The sequence below is a fragment of the Oncorhynchus gorbuscha genome, linkage group LG06, assembly GCF_021184085.1.
Source record: "Oncorhynchus gorbuscha isolate QuinsamMale2020 ecotype Even-year linkage group LG06, OgorEven_v1.0, whole genome shotgun sequence".
NCBI classification, from domain to species: Eukaryota; Metazoa; Chordata; class Actinopteri; order Salmoniformes; family Salmonidae; genus Oncorhynchus; species Oncorhynchus gorbuscha.
In genome coordinates this window covers 106,028,002-106,051,369 of record NC_060178.1, presented here as the reverse complement: position 1 = coordinate 106,051,369, position 23,368 = coordinate 106,028,002, and the positions used below count along the sequence as shown (strand labels likewise).

At 43.0% G+C, this 23,368-nt stretch overlaps 1 long non-coding RNA gene and 1 pseudogene across 1 annotated transcript; one reads left to right on the top strand and one right to left on the bottom strand.

The window, feature by feature from the left end:
• Nucleotides 1-765: 765 nt before the first annotated feature.
• On the bottom strand, nucleotides 766-12,423 carry LOC124037341. Its single transcript, XR_006839164.1, has 3 exons — nucleotides 12,237-12,423; nucleotides 10,736-10,847; nucleotides 766-884 (listed from the first exon to the last, which is right to left on the bottom strand). It is a non-coding gene; the product is annotated as an uncharacterized LOC124037341 (long non-coding RNA).
• A 6,119-nt stretch (nucleotides 12,424-18,542) lies between these two features.
• Nucleotides 18,543-23,368, top strand: part of LOC124038649 — a 99,083-nt pseudogene continuing 94,257 nt past the window's right edge.

Genomic DNA, 23,368 nt, shown 5'->3' with positions numbered 1-23,368 from the left:
ACACTGCCATTTTCCACCTGGACAAAAGGAACAACTATGTGAGAGTGCTGTTTATTGACTACAGCTCTGCGTTCAACACCATAGTGCCCACAAAGCTCATCACTAAGCTAATGACTCTGGGACTAAACATCTCCCTCTGCATCTGGATCCTGGACTTCCTGATGGGCCGCCCCCAGATGGTAAGGGTAGGCAACAACACCTCTGCCATTCTGATCCTCAACATGGGGGCCCCTCAGGGGTGCGTGCAAAGAACAAGCAGTATGGCTGGTGGCATTGTCATGCAGGAGGGTCATGTCAGGATGAGCCTACAGGTAGGGTACCACATGAGGGAGGAGGATGTCTTCCCTGTAACGCACAGCGTTGAGATTGCCTGCAATGACAACAAGCTCAGTTTGATGATGCTGTGACACACTGTCACAGACCATGATGGACCCTCCACCTCCAAATTGATCCCACTCCAGAGTACAGACCTCGGTGTAACGCTCATTCCTTCGACGACAAACGCGAATCCGACCATCACCCCTGATGACACAACACCGCGACTTGCCAGTGAAGAGCACTTTTGCCAGTCCTGTCTGGTCCAGCGACGGTGGGTTTGTGCCCATAGGCGACGTTGTCCGCAGGTGTGATGTTTGGATGTACCGATCCTGTGCAGGTGTTGTTACACGTGGTCTGCCACTGCGAGGATGATCCGCTGTCCATCCTGTCCCCCTGTAGCGCTGTCTTAGGCGTCTCACAGTACGGACATTGCAATTTATTGCCGTGGCCACATCTGCAGTCCTCATGCCTCCTTGCAGCATGCCTAAGGCACATTCACTCAGATGAGCAGGGACCCTGGGCATCTTTCTTTTGGCATCTTTCCTTCACGCCACGTTTGTCTGAACCTGAGAGGGAGAGAGATAAGGCATCTAGAGTCATTGATTGGATATACAGAGATTAATATGAAGGCTCCATTCACCGACAGCATTGTTATATTCCACCACATACTGTCATCATTAGGACACTGTAGATGTGTGTGTGTGTGGGACACTCCTCTCCTCAGTCAGAACCTTCACTTCTCTGGAGTGGAGAGTGAGCTCACTTTTTCCACAGCCATTATAACGTGTGTGGTTTTCCAAAAACACTTTTCCTGTCGTCCGCAGGCAAAATAAGGAAAAGTCAAATAGCCTCATAACTAAGAATAGCTATAATAATGATAATCAAGTTACATATGAAAAAGGAGAGACGGTTATTTTGTGTTTATGGAGCATACTTTGATTGTTTTACTGTTTTTTAACTTCTTAAGTGATTTGTTCTTGTATAAATAATACTAGTAGGAAGTTTTATGAATGTTAAAACAGTTTTCACTGCACCTCAGTGCTTTTGTACTCAGTAAGGTAACTGGGCCAGGCCTAACAGGGCCCAAATGTACTCAGTAAGGTAACTGGGCCAGGCCTAACAGGGCCCAAATGTACGCAGTAAGGTAACTGGGCCAGGCCTAACAGGTCCCAACTGTACTCAATAAGGTAACTGGGCCAGGCCTAACAGGGCCCAAAATGTACTCAGTAAGGTAACTGGGCCAGGCCTAACAGGGCCCAAATGTACTCAGTAAGGTAACTGGGCCAGGCCTAACAGGGCCCAAATGTACTCAGTAAGGTACCTGGGCCAGGCCTAACAGGGCCCAAATGTACTCAGTAAGGTAACTGGGCCAGGCCTAACAGGGCCCAAATGTACTCAGTAAGGTAACTGGGCCAGGCCTAACAGGGCCCAAATGTACTCAGTAAGGTACCTGGGCCAGGCCTAACAGTTCCCAACTGTACTCAGTAAGGTAACTGGGCCAGGCCTAACAGGGCCCAAATGTACTCAGTAAGGTAACTGGGCCAGGCCTAACAGTTCCCAACTGTACTCAGTAAGGTACCTGGGCCAGGCCTAACAGGGCCCAAATGTACTCAGTAAGGTAACTGGGCCAGGCCTAACAGGGCCCAAATGTACTCAGTAAGGTAACTGGGCCAGGCCTAACAGGTCCCAACTGTACTCAGTAAGGTACCTGGGCCAGGCCTAACAGGGCCTAACTGTACTCAGTAAGGTAACTGGGCCAGGCCTAACAGGGCCCAACTGTACTCAATAAGGTAACTGGGCCAGGCCTAACAGGGCCCAAAATGTACTGAGTAAGGTAACTGGGCCAGGCCTAACAGGGCCCAAATGTACTCAGTAAGGTAACTGGGCCAGGCCTAACAGGGCCCAAATGTACTCAGTAAGGTAACTGGGCCAGGCCTAACAGTTCCCAACTGTACTCAGTAAGGTACCTGGGCCAGGCCTAACAGGGCCCAAATGTACTCAGTAAGGTAACTGGGCCAGGCCTAACAGGGCCCAAATGTACTCAGTAAGGTAACTGAGCCAGGCCTAACAGGTCCCAACTGTACTCAGTAAGGTACCTGGGCCAGGCCTAACAGGGCCTAACTGTACTCAGTAAGGTAACTGGGCCAGGCCTAACAGGGCCAAACTGCTTACTGCTTACTGAATCCTGACTAGAACCAAAACATTTGATCATATTACTCCAGTGCTAGCCTCTCTACACTGGCTTCATGTCAAAGCAAGGTCTGATTTCAAGGTTTTACTGCTAACTTACAAAGCATTACATGGGCTTGCTCCTACCCATCTCTCTGATTTGGTCCTGCCGTACATACCTACACGTACGCTACGGTCACAAGACGCAGGCCTCCTAATTGTCCCTAGAATTTCTAAGCAAACAGCTGGAGGCAGGGCTTTCTCCTATAGAGCTCCATTTTTATGGAACGGTCTGCCTACCCATATCAGAGACGCAAACTCTGTCTCAACCTTTAAGTCTTTACTGAAGACTCATCTCTTCAGTGGGTCATATGATTGAGTGTAGTCTGGCCCAGGAGTGGGAAGGTGAACGGAAAGGCTCTGGAGCAACGAACCGCCCTTGCTGTCTCTGCCTGGCCGGTTCCCCTCTTTCCACTGGGATTCTCTGCCTCTAACCCTATTACAGGGGCTGAGTCACTGGCTTACTGGGGCTCTCTCATGCCGTCCCTGGAAGGGGTGCGTCACCTGAGTGGGTTGATTCACTGATGTGGTCATCCTGTCTGGGCTGGCGCCCCCCTTGGGTTGTGCCATGGCGGAGATCATTGTGGGCTATACTCAGCCTTGTCTCAGGATGGTAAGTTGGTGGTTGAAGATATCACTCTAGTGGTGTGGGGGCTATGCTTTCGCAAAGTGGGTGGGGTTATATCCTTCCTGTTTGGCCCTGTCCGGGGGTGTCCTCGGATGGGGCCACAGTGTCTCCTGACCCCTCCTGTCTCAGCCTCCAGTATTTATGCTGCAGTAGTTTATGTGTCGGGGGGCTAGGGTCAGTTTGTTATATCTGGAGTACTTCTCCTGTCCTATTCGGTGTCCTGTGTGAATCTAAGTGTGCGTTCTCTAATTCTCTCCTTCTCTCTTTCTTTCTCTCTCTCGGAGGACCTGAGCCCTAGGACCAGGCCCCAGGACTACCTGAGATGATGACCCTTGCTGTCCCCAGTCGACCTGGCCGTGCTGCTGCTCCAGTTTCAACTGTTCTGCCTTATTATTATTCGACCATGCTGGTCATTTATGAACATTTGAACATCTTGGCCATGTTCTGTTATAATCTCCACCCGGCACAGCCAGAAGAGGACTGGCCACCCCACATAGCCTGGTTCCTCTCTAGGTTTCTTCCTAGGTTTTGGCCTTTCTAGGGAGTTTTTCCTAGCCACTGTGCTTCTACACCTGCATTGCTTGCTGTTTGGGGTTTTAGGCTGGGTTTCTGTACAGCACTTTGAGATATCAGCTGATGTATGAAGGGCTATATAAATACATTTGATTTGATTTAAAAAACAAACCCGATTTTGATAAACTCTCATATCTACTGGGTGAAATACCACAGTGTGCCATCACAGCAGCAAGATTTGTGACCTGTTGCTACAAGAAAAGGTCAACCAGTGAAGAACAAATACAACCCATATTTATGCTTATTCATTTTCCCTTTTGTACTTTAACCAATTGTACGTCGTTAAAACACTGCATATAGACACAATATGACCTTTGGAATGTCTTTATTGTTTTGGAACTTCTGTATGTGTAATGTTTACCATTTGTATTGTTTAGTTCACTTTTGTATATTATCTACTTCACTTGCTTTGGCAATGTTAACATGTTTCCCATGCCAATAAAGCTCTTTGAATAGAACAGCAGATGGTTGTGGTCTTGACTTGTAAAAGAGCAGTTATTGCATCTACCACCAGGTGGTAATGTTGTCACGTGCATGGGTTTTAGTGCGCTTGCCGTCTTCTTTTTCTTCTTTGAGATTGCGGATCGCATCCAACTTTTAGGTGCATAACCCGCCACCGTACTGAAGTGTGAGGCCAGTCACGGCCTACCTACATCCAATTCAGGTACTACAAAAATTACCCTGCCAACTATTAATCCACACAACAACACCCTATTTCCACTAATTTATCCTATCTAATCCTACTCCAGGCTAACGTTCTGGGAGGACAGAACACGACCAATCAACAGCCCCCTCAACACTTCTGCAGTAAAATCTTGCAATCCCAAATACTTCTGCAGCTGCCACCACAACCTCACATTTTCTGTGACTGACTGTACGATCCATTTCTGCAGTAGAGTTCATGGCTATGAATATTAAGAAACCCATTCGACCACTCTTCTTCCCATCACTCTCTATTAGTATCTGCCTACTCACAGGAATCCTGTCAGGATCCCTCACCCTGGACACATCTTCCTCTACCACTCTCTTCACTGCTTCAGCATAAAACACTTTATGTACTAATCTGAGCCTCTTCAACATTTAATGCCACCAATGTTATCACACCTTTGAATGGAACCTGCTCCAGAGGTGCTCTAGCCTTCAATGGGTCAGGTACGCTTTATACCAGTGGTCACCAACCGGTCATCGTGATCTCCAAGGCATTCCTAGTCAATCACCAAACATTTCTGTAGAAAATCCAATGATAAAGGCATAAAGGCTTGAGCTCCTTTTATGTTGGTTATGTTTGTGTGTTGATGGAGGTGCTCCTGATTCAGAAGCCCTGCTGCAGCTGGTAGGCAAAGTGTTCCCATTTACAACCATTTCATTTCTCTGAAATGACCAACTCCGCCTACCCAGCAGACCTGGAGATCTGTGGCTACATCAAGTGTGCTTACTGCTCTGGCCAATCGAATAGCTCAAATGCCTGCCTACAGCTTCCATGACCCCGGCTACAGCATTGTTTGATACAGGCCTACATGAGATTTAATAACTTTTAAAACTATGACCAGAGGGAGACTGTCAAAGAACTGCTGTTTTATGAGTTCATGTCAAACTTTTATTCAGCACTGTCACCACTATTACAATACATAAACTACGCTTCTCTCTACTTCCAATCGAGCTGCAGCTGCAATTAATTAGTAGCCAAGTGTATCGATAGGCCTGCGTTTTAATTATTATCAGCACCTCGTTTGGTCTATTTTAATATAGAGGAATATTTGTATTTATTAGGGATCCCCATTAGTTCCTGCCAACACATTAAGGCACTTACATTAAATATAAAACAAAATATAAACCAGTGCATCATATAACATTATTACACCACTACATACAGTGGGGCAAAAAAGTATTTAGTCAGCCACCAATTGTGCAAGATCTCCCACTTAAAAAGATGAGAGGCCTGTAATTTTCATCATAGGTACACTTCAACTATGACAGTCAAAATTAGAAAAAAATCCAGAAAAATCACATTGTAGGATTTTATGAATTTATTTGCAAATTATGGTGGAAAATAAGTATTTTTACATGGGAGAACTTGCACAATTGGTGGCTGACTAAATACTTTTTTTGCCCCACTGTATCTACCATACAAAATGTATAATACCACCATACAACCTTGTTTCAATGTACGTGTCGGTAGAGTGCTGTGTACCTGTGTGTCTCTTCAAAGTCCCCCCCTGTTCCATAAGGCATATTTTTATCGAGGGTTTTCAAATCTGATTCTACTGCTTTATCAGTTACCTGATGTGGAATGGAGTTCCATATAGTCATGGCTCTATTTGTAATACTGCCTCCCATAGTCTGTTCTGGACTTGGGGATTGTGAAGAGACCACTGGTGGCATGTCTTGTGGGGTATGTATAGGTGTCTGAGCTGTGTGCTAGTAGTTTAAACAGACAGCTCAGTACATTCAGCATGTCAACAATTTTGACAAAAAAATTAGTGATGAAGTCAATCTCTCCTCCACTTTGAGCCATGAGAGATTTACATGTATATCATTGTTAGCTCCCTGTGTAGGCAGTCATTGTAAATAAGAATTTGTTCTTAACCGACTTGCCTAGTTAAATAAGGTAAAACATTTATTAAAATTTGCATTTAAGGGTCAGCCGTGCTGCCCTGTTCTATTTCACTTTCTCTGGTCATAGGAGCAACATGCATTTGTGCATAAGGCAGATGCGTTTCAACTCGAGTTTCGCTATCAGATGGAAGACTGTCCCCTCGCTCTGGTCAGTCTCACCATCAGATGGAAGACTGTCCCCTCGTTAGATATTACTGCACTGCTGGAGCTAGGAACACAAGCATTTTGCTCCACCAGCAATAACATCTGCTAAACATGTGTACTCTATGTAACCAATAAAATGTGATTTGATTTGGGCTCCCAGTGCAGCTTTAATTCCGGGCTATTATAACGCATCTGGTAGTTCCTTCTCTGTATGTTCCTAGGTCAGAACAGGTGAACAGCCTTCATGGAACATCTTCATTTATCCACCATCTTTGCCAAGAACTTAATCACACAGTTGACCAAATTATGCAAGATTTGATTTTTTAAAAACTTTTTTTATTTCATAGTTTTGATGTCTTCACTATTATATTACAATGTAGAAAATAGTAAAAATAAAGAAACCCTGTATATAATAAAACACCCTTCCAACTAACCGTAAACTCATAAAAAATAAATAAATAAAACATTTCGCTACTTTGACACTATCTGCTCCTGCACCATGCCGACAGCTTGGGGGGGACGGGACACCACTGCTCAACATACTCTGTAACTTTTCTGAAGTAAAATCTTGTATACCTAAATACTTCTCTGCAGCTGCCACTACAACATCAATTTTCTGTGATTTATGCTCCATTTCTGCAGTACAGTTGATAACCATTGCTATAAACGCTAAGAAGCCAACCGTACTGAAGCATATATGTAAGTTTGAGCAAAATGTAGTTTTCTAGAAACAATTGGTCTGACGGTTTCCTGGGGACCAGACTGGTGAATTTGGAGCCCAGGCAAGTCTGATGTATCATCGGCCTCCCTCCTTGCAGGAACAACAGAGGACATGGAGGACACACCCACCAGCCTAGTTGTGGCATGTAATACGGATACCTGGACCACCTATTCAGATGTGCCTTTTGTTAAGTAAATCAGGTGATACACGATGCTAGGGAGGCTGGAGAGGGTTTTTATTCACCATTAATGGGGGAAGTGCAAATCTGACCCAAGATCAACTCTCAGGGTAACATAAACCTACTCCTAATGGCTCTCTCTGGGTATTGTCTCTGTTCATTATACATGTTGCCAGAGGGACCGTGTTATAGTATTATGTACTAGCTAGGTACTGTATGTTCATGAAAACATGAACAAATGAATGATTTTATAGCTACTGCGATTGAAAATGTATTTTTTCATAACATCACAATCTAATATGACCATTTTGTACTTGTTAAAGGGGTGAGGCTCCATTCAGACAGTGTTGAGAACAGAGGTCAGTACTGGGGTCCCATGTGGCTCAGTGTTTTAGTTGTGATAATTGCATTGTTTGCTCTATAACCTGTTAGTTCATATGCCTTGCCGCCGTGATATATAGGCCTAAGGCAGAGACAATAATTAGACACAGTGGCAGAATAAATTCAACCAACCTTTGTTTTATCGGATAGAAACCTCTGTCCAGTGAAGTCCACAAAGCATACTGCATGTACAGTAACAGACAGGTACATGACCTACAGCATGGTCAAGTAAGTTAATGTTTTTGTCATTTTCGTGCCACTATACTAACTATTGATTTAGAACCACAGAGCGTTACCTGCCTCCACTATTCCAGCACTATTTCAACGTCAACATCATCTAATCACCTCTGCTTAGTCTAATACAACTAAAAGATATCAAAACAATTTAATCCAATCAATGTAAGCTAAAAATGGTCTGTCCATGGTTCTGGTTTCTGTGTGTGTGCGTGCGTGCGTGCAAGTAGACTCACCCTACTTGTAGAAAACGCCAATGCCATCCTCTTCTCTTTCACGTTGACAAAATGGTCTATCACGCTCATACAGTACACACACGTTACATTTTTGTTGTCCTAGGCTACCTGGCTAAAATGCTTGCTCGATAGCCTAACTTCCATTCATGGGCAACGTTAGCTAGGTAATGTTATCTTTCTACATCTAGCTACACAACTTCCATCCTTTCAGGCCAGGGTCACAACAATGCATGAATAAGTGGTTGGATCCAAATTACCATTATAATCATTGGCCAGTATGGAGAATTAAGTAAAACCACAAGTCCAAATCCCTATCTCCATCCATGGCTAATTTAGGAAAGGGACAATTTTAGTTAGCTGGCTAGCTAGTTACCGGAGGACAATATCACAACGAGATGCAACAATTCAAGTTTTTCTGTCAATAACGTGTGCACTCAATGGGATTTGATAGGAGTGATGCCAAATTCAAACTGGCTCCCCTTCACACTTTTTTTTTTGGTGGACCATTCACAATTGAGCTCGCTCAGTTTGGCTCAACGCTGATTGGCTAATATGTTATATTTTTTTCAAGGGAGGCCAGATGCTCACTGGCTTCCCTTGCCTTCAGTGCTCTGGGCGGCAACAATGTCATACTTGTTTGGATCAGACAGCACCAGATAGATGACCTACACGTAGAGAGACAGAGGGGCGCTGTTTCACTCGCTCGGATGCTTTCTCCTGTGAGATACATTCAGCCTCTTACGAATTGAAGGAAAATTATGAAACACAGAGACGAAAGATACATTCATTTATATAGAGACAACGTTGCACACAGAATGGAACCATATTGTTGAAAATGTTTTTTTTTTGTTACATTGTCTTCAGAACGAGAAAACATTGCACACAGAATGAGTTTGAGTTTTATTCTTCCACAGATAAAACTGACAAAATGCAGAATTTACATTACTAATAATTGCAAAACACTCATTTAAAGTACATAAGGTCTTACAGCCTCCGTGAAGACCATGTTCATGCAGTGCAACACATCTCCTTCACATAGAGTTGATCAGGCTGTTGATTGTTGTCCCACTCCTTTTCAATGGCTGAACACATTGTCGCACACGTCAACCCAGAGCATCACAAACATGCTCAATGACTGACATGTCTTGTGAGTATGCAGGCCATGGAGGAACTGGTACATTTTCAGCATCCAGGAATTGTGTACAGATTCTTGCGACATGGGGGAGGTAATTATCATAGTGAAACGTGAAGTGATGGGGCGGATAAATGGCACGACAATGGGCCTCAGGGTCTCGTCACAATCTCTGTCCATTCAAATTGCTATCGATAAAATGCAATTGTGTTTGTTGTCCGTAGCTCATGCCTGCCCATACCATAACCCCACCACGACCAATGGGCACTCTACTCACAACCACAGTTGAAATGGTAGAACGGTAGAGAAATGATCATTCAATTATCTGGCAACAGCACTGGTGGACATTCCTGCAGTCAGCATGCCAATTACACACTCCTTCAAAACTTGAGACTTCTGAGGCATTGTGTTGTGTGACAAAACTGCACATTTTAAAATGGCCTTTTATTGTCCCCAGCACAAGGTGCACATCTGTAATGATCATGCTGTTTAATCAGCTTCTTGATATGCCACACCTGTCAGGACAGGATGGGTTGTCTCGGGCAAAGGAGAAACGCTCACTAACAGGGATGTAAACAAATTTGTGCACAACATTTGAGAGAAATGTCCTTTTTGTGCGTATGAAACATTTCTGGGATCTTTTTTTTCAGGTCATGAAACATGGGAACAACACTTTGTTGCATTTATATTTTAGTTCAGTAAACTTTATGGGTAACTGATATCTGTTGATTTATTCTGGGTACTAACTCCTAAACTTGGGATAGGGTTAATTATCCCAAGTTTAGGACGAGGTCAGGTCACGTTAAGAAAGAAAGTAAAGTTTATGGCCGTATCACTTAGTTTCCTGCCTAGCACTTAAGATACAATGTTTGTTCAGATGTGTAGGAGGAGACTCAGCCTATGAGAAACAGAAACATATCAGTGCTTGTTTATTTATTTTAATTTTACCTTTATTTAACTAGGCAAGTCAGTTAAGAATAAAACTTTATTTTCAATGATGGCCTAGAAACAGTGGGTTAACTGCCTGTTCAGGGGCAGAACGACTGATTTTTAACTTGTCAGCTCAGGGATTCGTGTGAGCAATGTCGTTGTGTAATGCAGCTGTATTGATCCTCGTGGAAGAATAAACGTGGTTTGAGCTTTAATAGTGTCTGTAGAGTTTCTACTCTGAGAATTAGAACCTAACACTGATCTTGAAATGATTTATTTCCCCCTGTGTTTTACTTGCTGAAGGTCCCAGTCATCCCTGCCTGTACCTGACATTGTTGAAAAACAAGTGCCTCGTGTCTAAAACACAGGGAAAACATTGTACATAACATTGTAACATATTTGATTAGTTTCTAACCTTTCAGCCCACAGGCTCCATGTGCTGTAGTCTCTCCAAAACTGGACGCTCGGATCACACTGGCACAGGATGTCTGTGCACCGGATGGTCTGAAGGATGCACTCCTGTTGGACTGGAAAACAAAGAGACATTTAGTCATTGGTAGGTCTTTGTCAATGCTGTATCAGCATCTTTATCTGGACAGAAAATCCATTGTTTATCATAACACAAACCTTGGACAACGGGGACAAGAGTTCCCTCAACACCCAATCCTTATGTCTCATTGTTTGTTCTTTCCAATCAATAGTCTGGATATTTGTCTTCTGCCAAGGTGGATGAGCTACATTTTTAGGTAAATACAGGGCCATTTCTCTTTCCCAACGGAAAATGGCAGCTGCAGACCCCAGTGTTGTCAATGGGATTCTGGGCTGCCCGTCAGAGACAAGACAAAAATACATTTTACTAGCTAGCTAGGTTGATTACTAAAATGGTAACATTGATATGTAAATACCATAACCAACATACTTGACTATAGTAACAATAAAATTGACTCTGCTTTGGTCTATCTGCACATCTAAAATCCTACTATGTGGATGGGACATTTCTGCTGGGATGGACTTTCCTCTTGAGAATTAGAGTCATAAGTATAGCCGTAGAGCTCATCGCAATACTTCATCTCTTCGGGCAAGTAGTACCCTAGACTGTCCTAATCCTTTAGTTGAGCATTCCAGATCAAACCCCCAGCCGTAAGATCACTGAGGAGGACCAACAGTGGTAGGGCGATCGTCTGAAAGGGACTGACAATGCAGGGAGGGAACATAAGAATTTGGACACTGGCCAGCAGACCACGATTTCTACTAGCCCGGGTAGCATTCAGGTCCTAAATCTGTGGCATGTGATGTTTGTAAAGGCAAAATGTCACTGCTGTGTCAGGCAGTTTGGCACATTGTCTACTAGCACAGTACTAGCCTTGGGCTAGAGCTCACAAGCCATTTAGAGCTCACAAGCCATTTAGTTAATGTAGCTAACTAGCCAACCAAGGTGCCTAAGTAGCTAGCCCACCAGGTGATATTTAACTAGTTAGCATTAGCTCACCGTTCATGTAGTCAAACCTTTAAGTGGTGACATGTTAGCTAACCAATTATCCTTGCCATGGTGCCTAACGTTAGCTAACAAGTCTGACTACACGAACGGTGAGTTAACATTAACTAGCTTGCATAATATCCCTTCCCAGGTGGGCTAACGCTAGTTAGCATGATCCCACGTGAAACAGTATGACTACACAAACCATGAGCTAATATTAACTAGCTGGCTAGCTCTCTAAAAACATGTCAATAAAAATGTCAAAGCAGTCATTATGCCAGCCTATGCTGGTTTACTTTTTACTTGTAAGGAATGTGATGTGTGTTGTGCACGTATCTACAGTCGGTGGTTATCTAGCAAATGTTTATTAGCACCTATCTAACCACAGATCTTTGACCTAACCAAAATAGCTTGTTAGCAGATAGCAAACACTGCTTACCTTATCACACGGCTCCAGCACTGCCTCTCGATTACAGAGGTCAGAAAACGATCAAATGCATGTGTGCTGATCGTATAAATGGTTACAATCTGGTACATAGCACAGAACCAGTTACAGGGGATACAAATACAAGTAATATATGATACCTCTCTAACCAATGAATTGTACACGTTATGTTTTCACTTTGTGTGTGTGATGAGGGTATTATGAGGATTCTGTGTTATGCAATATAGCCCGTTACCATATATGTGATTGAATATTATCTGCTATTGGCTTGTGTGGATGTATGTGTTATGTAACATAGCTGACTTGAGACATTGTTAACAGTTTCAGGGCCGTGGGCTTTTTCATGATGGAAAAATATAGAATAACATGTATTTATTTTATTTATTTCACCTTTATTTAACCAGGTAGGCAAGTTGAGAACAAGTTCTCATTTACAATTGCGACCTGGCCAAGATAAAGCAACGCAGTTTGACACATACAACGACACAGAGTTACACATGGAGTAAAACAAACATACAGTAAATAATACAGTATAAACAAGTCTATATACGATGTGAGGAAATGAGGTGAGATAAGGGAGGTAAAGGCAAAAAAAGGCCATGGTGGCAAAGTAAATACAATATAGCAAGTAAAACACTGGAATGGTAGATTTGCAATGGAAGAATGTGCAAAGTAGAAATGAAAATAATGGGGTGCAAAGGAGCAAAATAAATAAATTAAATACAGTAGGGAAAGAGGTAGTTGTTTGGGCTAAATTATAGGTGGGCTATGTACAGGTGCAGTAATCTGTGAGCTGCTCTGACAGTTGGTGCTTAAAGCTAGTGAGGGAGATGAGTGTTTTCAGTTTCAGAGATTTTTGTAGTTCGTTCCAGTCATTGGCAGCAGAGAACTGGAAGGAGAGGCGGCCAAAGAAATAATTGGTTTTGGGGGTGACTAGAGGGATATACCTGCTGGAGCGTGTGCTACAGGTGGGAGATGCTATGGTGACCAGCGAGCTGAGATAAGGGGGGACTTTACCTAGCAGGGTCTTGTAGATGACATGGAGCCAGTGGGTTTGGCGACGAGTATGAAGCGAGGGCCAGCCAACGAGAGCGTACAGGTGTAACAGTATAATTTTATAATTTTAAACCGTCCCCTCGCCCATACCCGGGCGCGAACCAGGGACCTTCTGCACACATCAACAACAGTCACCCACGAAGCATCGTTACCCATCGCTCCACAAAAGCCACGGCCCTTGCAGAGCAAGGGGAACTACTACTTCAAGGTCTCAGAGCAAGTGACGTAACCGATTGAAACGCTATTTAGCGCGCACCGCTAACTAAGCTAGCCGTTTCACATCCGTTACACTCACCCCCCTTTTGACCTTCCTCCTTTTTTCCACAGCAACCAGTAATCCGGGTCACGGCACCAATGTAACAGTATATTTTTAAACCGTCCCCTCGCCCATACCCGGGCGCAAACCAGGGACCTTCTGCACACATTAACAACAGTCACCCACGAAGCATCGTTACCCATCGCTCCACAAAAGCCGCGGCCCTTGCAGAGCAAGGGGAACTACTACTTCAAGGTCTCAGAGCAAGTGATGTAACCGATTGAAACGCTATTTAGCGCGCACCGCTAACTAAGCTAGCCGTTTCACATCCGTTACACAGGTCGCAATGGTGGGTAGTATATGGGGCTTTGGTGACAAAACGGATTGCACTGAAGACATGAAGACAGGAACTGTGCAATGAGTTGGAGGGTGGGCACATTCAAAATGTAGTGTTGCTAGAACAAACGGTCTTTTTTTAGATAACAGGAGCCAGGTGCCTGATAACTGTATATTCTACACAGCTACAACGACTGACCGCTGAAGCGCTTAGGGGGCTGGGACCAGCCTCTGCGCCAACAATCAACGATAGGCTGGGTGAGTCTAAACCACGCCCAGTCTCTACTCTGACAGGCCGGCTCGGAAGCAGGAACTACTTCTGTCATCAGAGTATATTATAATATCTTTGTCAGGAACAAGTCAGTTCTCTGTTTGCCCTGCGAGGTGGGACAGAGAGCCCGTATATACGAAAATTGCATTTACCACTTATTGCTTAGCTAATAAAAAATACATAGTATACAATCAGTGACTCAGTGTCATACTTATCCTGATACCAGATTCGAATTGACGCAACCCTAACAGTATGGACAAATCAGCATCTATGTTAACACTACACTACAGCATCTATGTTAACACTACATCATCGACTGCATCCTTATGTAATACATGTATCACTAGCCACTTTAACTATGCCACTTTGTTTACTTTGTCTACATACTCATCTCATATGTATATACTGTACTCGATACCATCTACTGTATGCTGCTCTATACCATCACTCATTCATATATCCTTATGTACATATTCTTTATCCCCTTACACTGTGTATAAGACAGTAGTTTTGGAATTGTTAGTTAGATTACTTGTTGGTTATCACTGCATTGTCAGAACTAGAAGCACAAGCATTTCGCTACACTCGCATTAACATCTGCTAACCATGTGTATGTGACAAATAAAATTAGATTTGATTTGATTTGCCATGTTGATCTGAGCCTTTCCGTTGGAAAACAACCAAATTGTTTACTTCACTCGCCGACTTTCGACTACAGTTGACTTCGTTAGCCTTACTGCTTGACGGCACTGCCCTTGCTTGGGAAGATGATGACAACCGCATGCGAAAGGAATGACCACCAGTGTTGTATTGAGGAGCTATTCAGTAGACTACTGTCTCTGGTCATTTCAGCACTATGATATCAGTGAAAATCACTGCAAATGTACAACTATAGCATTCACATTAAAAAATTAATAATAATAAACACAATTTACTCTCATCACTGATCCTAACACTCTCCCAACCAACTTTGGGCAGACAGTTTGAAAAACTCATGGGAGTTTGACATCAATTTTGGGGAGACACTCTTTTCATGGCGCTTCAATACCAACGTTAAATTTTCATAGCTGGTTAGGAGACCTTACACAGCAGGTTAGGAAACTGATCTTAAGGTTAGGAAAAGGGTTAGGTTTAGCGAAAATGCTCTCTTAACCTGCTACAGAAATCACTTTGTATCGAATTGCCTTGAAATGAGTGTGTTGTCAGGCAGATGTTCCAGCAGATCACTTTGTTGGTCACCTCCAGGGGTAGACTGAAATGCCAGATGGGCAGGTTAATTTTTTGCCTAGTGGGCCTGTCTAACGCTTTTTTGTTGTTGTTGCACAAACTTATAATTTACTGGCTAATAATTAGGGGCCCTCAAGGAAAACATGTGGTCAGTCTGGTGTGGGGGCCTCGAGGGGGAAAAAAATGGGACAGCGGATTAAAATGGGCCGGTATGTTAGAAATACCAGGGCTGATTTTTAGTCCCAGTCCGCCCCTGGTCACCACCTTTCAAAGTGTGTTGCATTCAAAGAGATAGATAGAGGACTAATATTTGTATCTGTGCCATTATACAGTCTTTGACAGCATGGGCAGCACCATTTGAGGAATTCTCTATTTTGAAGTAATTAATTTTCTTCTTCACGATTGGCTCATCTTTCCTGATGACCCGGTTGGACATGACTCTAACAGGGTCACCAGGACGGATCGACCAATGAAGTTGGAAGTCCCACCTAGTTGACTACAACCCCTCAGAGCACGTGTCAAACTCATTCCACAGAGGGCTGAGTGTCTGAGGGTTTTCGCTCCTCCCTTGTACTTGAGTGATGAATTAAGGTCACTAATTAGCAAAGAACCACACTCACCTGGTTGTCTAGGTCTTAATTGAAAGAAAAAAACAAAAACCTGCAGATTCTAGGCCCTCCATGGAATGAGTTTGACACCCCTGCCCCACAGTGTAAGCATGGGATGTTCGTCTAAGCTAACATATGGAATTGTTTTAAGATGGTCATACTAATGATCATTTACACATATTTAACCAATTTTTGGGGGCACTAAACTACTTCTATGTACACTGAGTGTACCAAACTAACCAGGTGAATCCAGGTGAAAACTATAATCCCTTATTAATGTCATCTGTTATATACACTTCAATCAACATAGATGAAGGGGAGGAGACAGGTTAAAGAAGGATGTTTAAGCCTTGAAAGTGGGCCTTTACCCTTTGGATTAATTTGTGGTTTCAGAGTAACCTGTAATGGACTTGTGATATTTGTTTGTCTCCTCTGATAAGAGGGAAGAGGTGCTCTGTGTCACAACTTGGGTCAATATCTGTTTCTTGCTTTGCTCTTAGGAGCAGAGCACCATTGAAAGGAGTGATTTCCGTTGGTGCATCGCAGACCTGGTGGGAAGCGTCAGTCATTTTGATTCTGTCTCCTAGCCTAACATGACTTTCTTAGGTTACCAGTTATACCGTTTAGCTTTTGTACTGAATACACTGTGTTTCAGGTGCAATGTTGATGGTCACACTGCAGCAGTTTGTAGGAGGGAGATTCCAAGATAATGGAAGTGTGCCGGAGGCCATCGGAAAGTGTCTGGTGCAAGAGAGGCAGCTTGAAGTGGTCAGAGTCGTGCAGAAGGTGTTGTCTGCTGAGGCAGTTTAGAAATGGAGGATGGGTGAGGAATCCTGAGAGGGTTCCAGTGAGTAGATTTGTACCCGAACAGAGGGATAGGCCAACGAGAGATTTATGCTTCAGTAAGGTTCGCTTCTTAGCGTTCATATCAATGGTTATCAACTGTACTGCAGCAATGCAATGTAAATCACAGAAAATATATGTGGTGGCAGTTGCAGATGTATATGAGATATGACTTCAGAAGAATTACAGGGTGTGTTGCGGGGTGTCCTGCCCTCCCAGGCTATTGGCAGGGTGCAGATCGGGTCAAAGTAGTGGTATTGGGTTTTTATACTGGAGTGTAGGTAGTGTCTAGGGCTATATTTAACTTAGAGGAAAAGGTCTAATGAAGAGCATTTCATGTAGGTAGGCTGTTTTATTTATTTTATTTTTCCTTTATTTAACTAGGCAAGTCAGTTAAGAACAAATTCTTATTTTCAATGACTGCCTAGGAACAGTGGGTTAACTGCCTGTTCAGGGGCAGAATGACAGATTTGTACCTTGTCAGCATGGCTTGTGTATGTATGCAATTCAGATGGTGAATGGGCAAGACAAAATATTTCAGTGCCTTTGAATAGGGTATGGTATTAGGTGAAAGGCACACTGTTTTGAGATCTCATATGTGGAGAAGAGGTTGAGTTGATGACAGTAACTAGGAGTGTACTAGTGGTGGTTTTTGTTTCTTCAGCCCAGAGGAAGCGGGCACTCTGTATCTCGTGATAGGTAGAAGAAATGTGACTTGCTTTGCTCTCTGGACCAGGGCACTGTTGAAAGGTGTGATAACTGGGTTGGTATTAAATGTTGAAGATCAGTTGAAAGTGAAGGCTCCCCGTGTCTGATAGTTGCCGTCTGGTTCAACACAGATCCAGTGGGGAAATGGAGAAGACGTTGTCTGTTTTGATGTAGTCTTTACCAGATAAGGTCACCCTGTAGGAATTTGGTGTCAAGTTTATGGGCAGCAATATGTAGGAGGTTGAGGCCTAGATGTGGGAAGTGTGCAGGAGGGCTTGAAATGAAGGAATGTGTAGTTTCGGTGGAGGAAGTTAGTTGTGGGGTTAGAGATCAAAGGTGTCCGGTGAAAGGCAGGTTCCCGGGGTCATAGTAGTACATAAAGTATTGTTTGCTGTAGCAGTGCAGAGTGGTACAGGGTGAGGGATCCTGAGAGGATTCCTGTGAATAGGCAGAGACTAATAGTGATGCGGAGAATATGCTGTATGTGTCAGTAAGGTAGGTTTCTTTGCATTCATAGCTATGGTTGTCAATTGTGCTGCAGAAATTGATCGAAAAGAGGTTACCTAGGATAGGATAAGTAATCCCTCTCACCCCCCCCCTTTAAGATTTAGATGCACTATTGTAAAGTGACTGTTCCACTGGATGTCATAAGGTGAATGCACCAATTTGTAAGTCGCTCTGGATAAGAGCGTCTGCCAAATGACTTAAATGTAAATGTAAATTTTACTGCAGAACAGTTTTAGGGGGTATTGAGTGGTAGATTTCTGTCCTCCCAGACCATGGGTCTGGAGTAGGATGAGATGGGGTGGTGTTTTTAAATTTTTTTAGAGAGCAAATAGTTGGCAGGGTAATTGTTCATTTCCCCAATTGTATAGTACTATATCACAAATATTTTAATTTAGGTCGGCAGTGAATGGCCTCCACTACAGTAGGTGGCGGTGTACGCTCCTTAAATTGAATGCAATCCGCCGAAGTTGTTTTTTGACTGGCGGAAATGACTAGGGGTCGGGGAGGAGTGGTTGCATGAAAAGTCAGCCGAATGTAGCTTCGATTGTTGGCTAAGAATAAATCATTTTTAAGTGCCAATGCAATTTTTCAAGAAACGATCTTCAACTGTATCGAATATATACCGGATATAGTTATATCACTGCAAAATTGTGATATAAGCTAGGATGTTAAAAAGGAAACATTAAGTTGTTGTAGCTAGCTATAGAAGGATACAAACTAGCTACTTCGCGCTAACTTGTCAAGCAAAGAAGATAACAAAGACATTTTGGGAAATTGTAATATGAAAAAAGACGTGTCGGGGACATTAGGATTTGTCTCTCAAAAAGACATCGTCTACAACAAACTTCTGCCATATGCGGATATATTAGACGACGAATCCAATGTCATTTTGGGTCAAATCAAAGGGAACTTGGGCCGGGCTGTCCAGCTTCGAGAGATATGGCCGGGTGTCTTGTTTTGGACAAGGAAACTTTCCACGTAAGTGTGTTCTTACCCAAGTGTGACTTTCTAGTTAGCTGGTTGCCATTCACCTGCCCTGAGAACTAGCTTTAGGTAGTAACGAACATTTGCTTGGCCAAATAACGTTATTTGCTGATGTAGTTAGCAACTAGCCGACTAAACTCCATCGCAAATGGTGGAGTTTAGTCACAGACGAGTAAGTTATACATATATTTGGGTTGGCTAGGAGGCTAGCCAGTGGAGGCTAGGCTAACTAAAGTTAGTTTTCCGTTCGAAAGTGGGCTAACGGTACCGGTAGTAGCTTGCTAACATTCGCATTTTGACCGGCGTATTTTGAGCTCGGTGTAGGCATCATTGTCACTGACTCGGCCTTGTGGATTTAGCTCCCAGGATTAAGGTTAGCCAGACAAGAAACCCTGAGGGTTTAGTTAGTTGGCTGAAGTTAACGAAGTTAGTTAGCTAGCCAACATTAGCCAGCCAGAACAGTAGCCAGCTAACGTTACTCAACTTTAACATTTCAACACAGATCGCAAGCGAAATGGCTGTCTTAAATCGCGGTATGAGTAACGTTAACCATGGACACGAATAGTAACGCCGTGCTAACTATCAATTGCTGTGTCATTAAGACAGACTGAGCACGCTAGTTAGTTAATGTTAGCTAAACGTAGCAAGTGGCTAGGGAAACTCTAACTACATAACGGACAAGCCCTCTAACGTTAGTGCATCTTGTTTGTAAGCATGATTAACTCTATAGGCCGAACGTTAGTTACTACCAACTATATGTTTCTAACATCCGTTTCCCTGCGAACCCATCTATCCAACTAGCTAATTGAGACATGTTACTGACATGTAACCTATTGTCTCTTTTACCTAATCATACCTTTACTTAGCTAGCTAAGCTAGCCAGCCATTGCTTAGTCACTCTGACGGTGTGGTTGGTACCATCTCACGAGAATTGTTTGGCCCAAGGGAGGACTCAAGACTTGTGAAAGACTTGTGGAAGTCTGTTGTGTACACTTTCAAAGACTTCGGTGTTGACGGTTTCACATTAGTCCCATGATTTAGCTAGCTGAGTAGATAGACAACAGTGTGAGAATCTTAAGGCAAACATTACTTCATATTCCCAAATGACAACAATATTATTTTCCACAAGGGAGTTCAGTTTTACTGTCACATGGCAATAAACTACACTGAACAAAAATATAAACAACATGTAATGTGTTGGTCCCATGTTTCATGAGCTGAAATAGAATATCCCATACACAAGCACATATTTGTTTACATCCCTGTTATAGTGAGCATTTCTCCTTTGCCAAGATAATCCATCCACCTGACAGATGTGGCATATCAAGAAGCTGATTAAAGAGCATGACCATTACACTTGTGCAGCATGTACTGAGGACAAAAGGCCACTCTAAAATGGGCAGAATGGTCACACAACACAATACCACACATGTCTCAATATTTGAGGGAGTGTGCAATTGGCATGCTGACTGCAGGAATGTCCACCAGAGCTGTTGCCAGAGAATTGGATGTGAATTTCTATACCATAAGCTAATTCAACGTTGTTTTTGAGAATTAGGCAGCATGTTCAAATGGCCTTACGACCACAGACTATGTTTGGTATTGTGTGGGCAAGTGGTTTGCTGATGTGAACGGAGTGCCCCGTGGTGGTGGAGTTATGGTATGGGCAGGCGAAGCTACAGACAATGAACGCAATTGCATTTTATCGATGGCACTTTGAAAACAGTGATAGTGTGATGATATCCTGAGGCCCACTGTTGTGATGGCGGCAGATTAATGGCACATCATGATAATGCACGGTCCCATGCCGCAAGGAACTGTACACAATTCCTGGATGCTGGAAATGTCCCAGTTCTTCCATGGCCAGCGTACTCACCAGACATGCCACCCATTGAGCATATTTGATGCTCTGGATCGACAGTGTGTTCCAGTTCCCGCCAATATCTAGCAACTCCACTAGAGGTCGACCGATTATGATTTTTCAACGCCGATACCGGTTATTGCAGAACCAAAAAAGCTGATACCGATTAATCGGCCAATTTATTTTATTTGTAATAATGACAATTATAACAATACTCAATGAACACTAATTTTAACTTCATATAATACATCAATAAAATCAATTTAGTCTCAAGTAAATAATGAAACATGTTCCATTTGGTTTAAATAATGCAAAAACAAAGTGTTGGAGAAGAAAGTAAAAGTGCAATATGCTATGTAAGAAAGCTAACGTTTCAGTTCCTTGCTCAGAACATGAGAACATATGAAAGTTGGTGGTTCCTTTTAACATGAGTCTTCAATATTCCCAGGTAAGGTTTAGGTTGTAGTTATTATAGGACTATTTCCCTCTATACCATTTGTATTTCATTAACCTTTGACTATTGGATGTTCTTATAGGCACTTTAGTATTGCCAGTGTAACAGTATTGCTTCCGTCCCTCTAGTTAACGCTCGCTAACTAGCTAGCCATTTCACTTCGGTTACACCAGCCTTATCTCGGGAGTTGATATGCTTGAAGTCATAAACAGTGCAATGCTTGACGCACAACGAAGAGCTGCTGGCAAAACGCACTAAAGTGCTGTTTGAATGAATGTTTATGCGCCTGCTTCTGCCTACCACCACTCAGTCAGATACTTGAATGCTCAGTCAGATTGTATGCAACGCAGGACACGCTAGATATCTAGTAATATCATCAACCATGTGTAGTTAACTAGTGATTATGATTGATTGTTTTTTTATAAGATAAGTTTAATGCTAGCTAGCAACTGCATTCGCCTAACAGGCAGTCTCCTTGTGGAGTGCAATGTGAGGGAGGCAGGTCATTATTGCGTTGGACTAGTTCACTGTAAGGTTGCAAGATTGGATCCCCCGAGCTGACAAGGTGAAAATCTGTCATTCTGCCCATGAACAAGGCAGTTAACCCACCGTTCCTAGGCCGTCATTGAAAATAAGAATGTGTTCTTAACTGATTTGCCTAGTTAAATAAAGGTATATTAAAAAAATAAATCGGCAAATCGCCGCCCAAAAGTACCGATTTCCGATTGTTACGAAAACTTGAAATCGGCCCCTAATTAATCGGCCATTCTGATTAATCGGTTGACCTCTAAACTCCACACAGCCATTGAAGAAGAGTGGGACAACGCTCCACAGGCCACAATCAACAGCCTGATCAACTGTGTGATGGAGATGTGTTGCGGTGCATGAGGAAAATGGTGGTTACACCAGATACCGACTGGTTTTCTGATCCACAACCTCTTTAAGATATCTGTGATCAACAGCTGCATATCTGTAGTCCCAGTCATGTAAAATCCATAGATGAGTGTCTAATGAATTTATTTAAATGGACTGATTTCCTTATGAACTCTTAACTCAGTAAAACATTTGAAATTGTTGCATATTGTGTTAATTTTTGTTTCCTAAAGCTACTGCTCATAACAACACAAACACTCTGTAGTTCAGGGCTCACTGATTGTGCAAAGTCTGCTTCAACATGCACTATTTACGTTCTCATATGGCCTAATCACTGCCAGTGTTGCTTCATATGATATGCTATCCCAGGTAAATGCTTCCGTGACGTGCCGTTTCGCAATGCTTTTGGTGTTGCTTGAGTGTGACCACGTGTGAGATTGGTAACACTGGTGATCCCATTCTATAGCTGACTGTAATGAAGGATGTAAACACGATACAGCACCATAATAATTAATAAGGCCTTACACTAGGTTGATACAATGGTTGACTGTATATTAACTGTACCCCATCCCTGTTGTACCCAGACCTTCGGGAATGAGAACTACTTTATAAAGTGTCAGGCTACAGAAGATGGAAGCACAGTTATCTTTGAGCCTGTTTCAGAAGTTCTGAATTCAAGGCACTCTTCAGAGCTTCTCACAAAATTAAGAGTTCTGTTCCAAACATATAGGCTGTGTACTGCTTTATAGGAATAGTTACACATAGACAGTGTTTTCACACCGTGCCAATGTTACATCATTACTCTCTGTCTGTTGTGTGTGCCATGTTTTATTTGGTTGTACTAGCTACTAGGCTCATTAGGCTCTTTCACCTTAAGCTGTGTCAGTCAGTCGTAACTGTGTCCCAAATGGCACCCTATTCCCTATGGGCCCTCGCCCAAAGGAGTGACCTACTGAGGGAATAGTGTGCCTTTTGGGACTCAAAAAACATGCCAACAGGGCATTAGGATTATGTCCAGGCTATGACCGAGTCACTGCTCTCAACAGTTCATCTAGATTCTGGAGCTACACAAGTATTTTGGCTCCTTGGCAAGAACAAGAAGCATTCAATGCAGGTCTATTTATGTACTGTTGTTGCTTGGC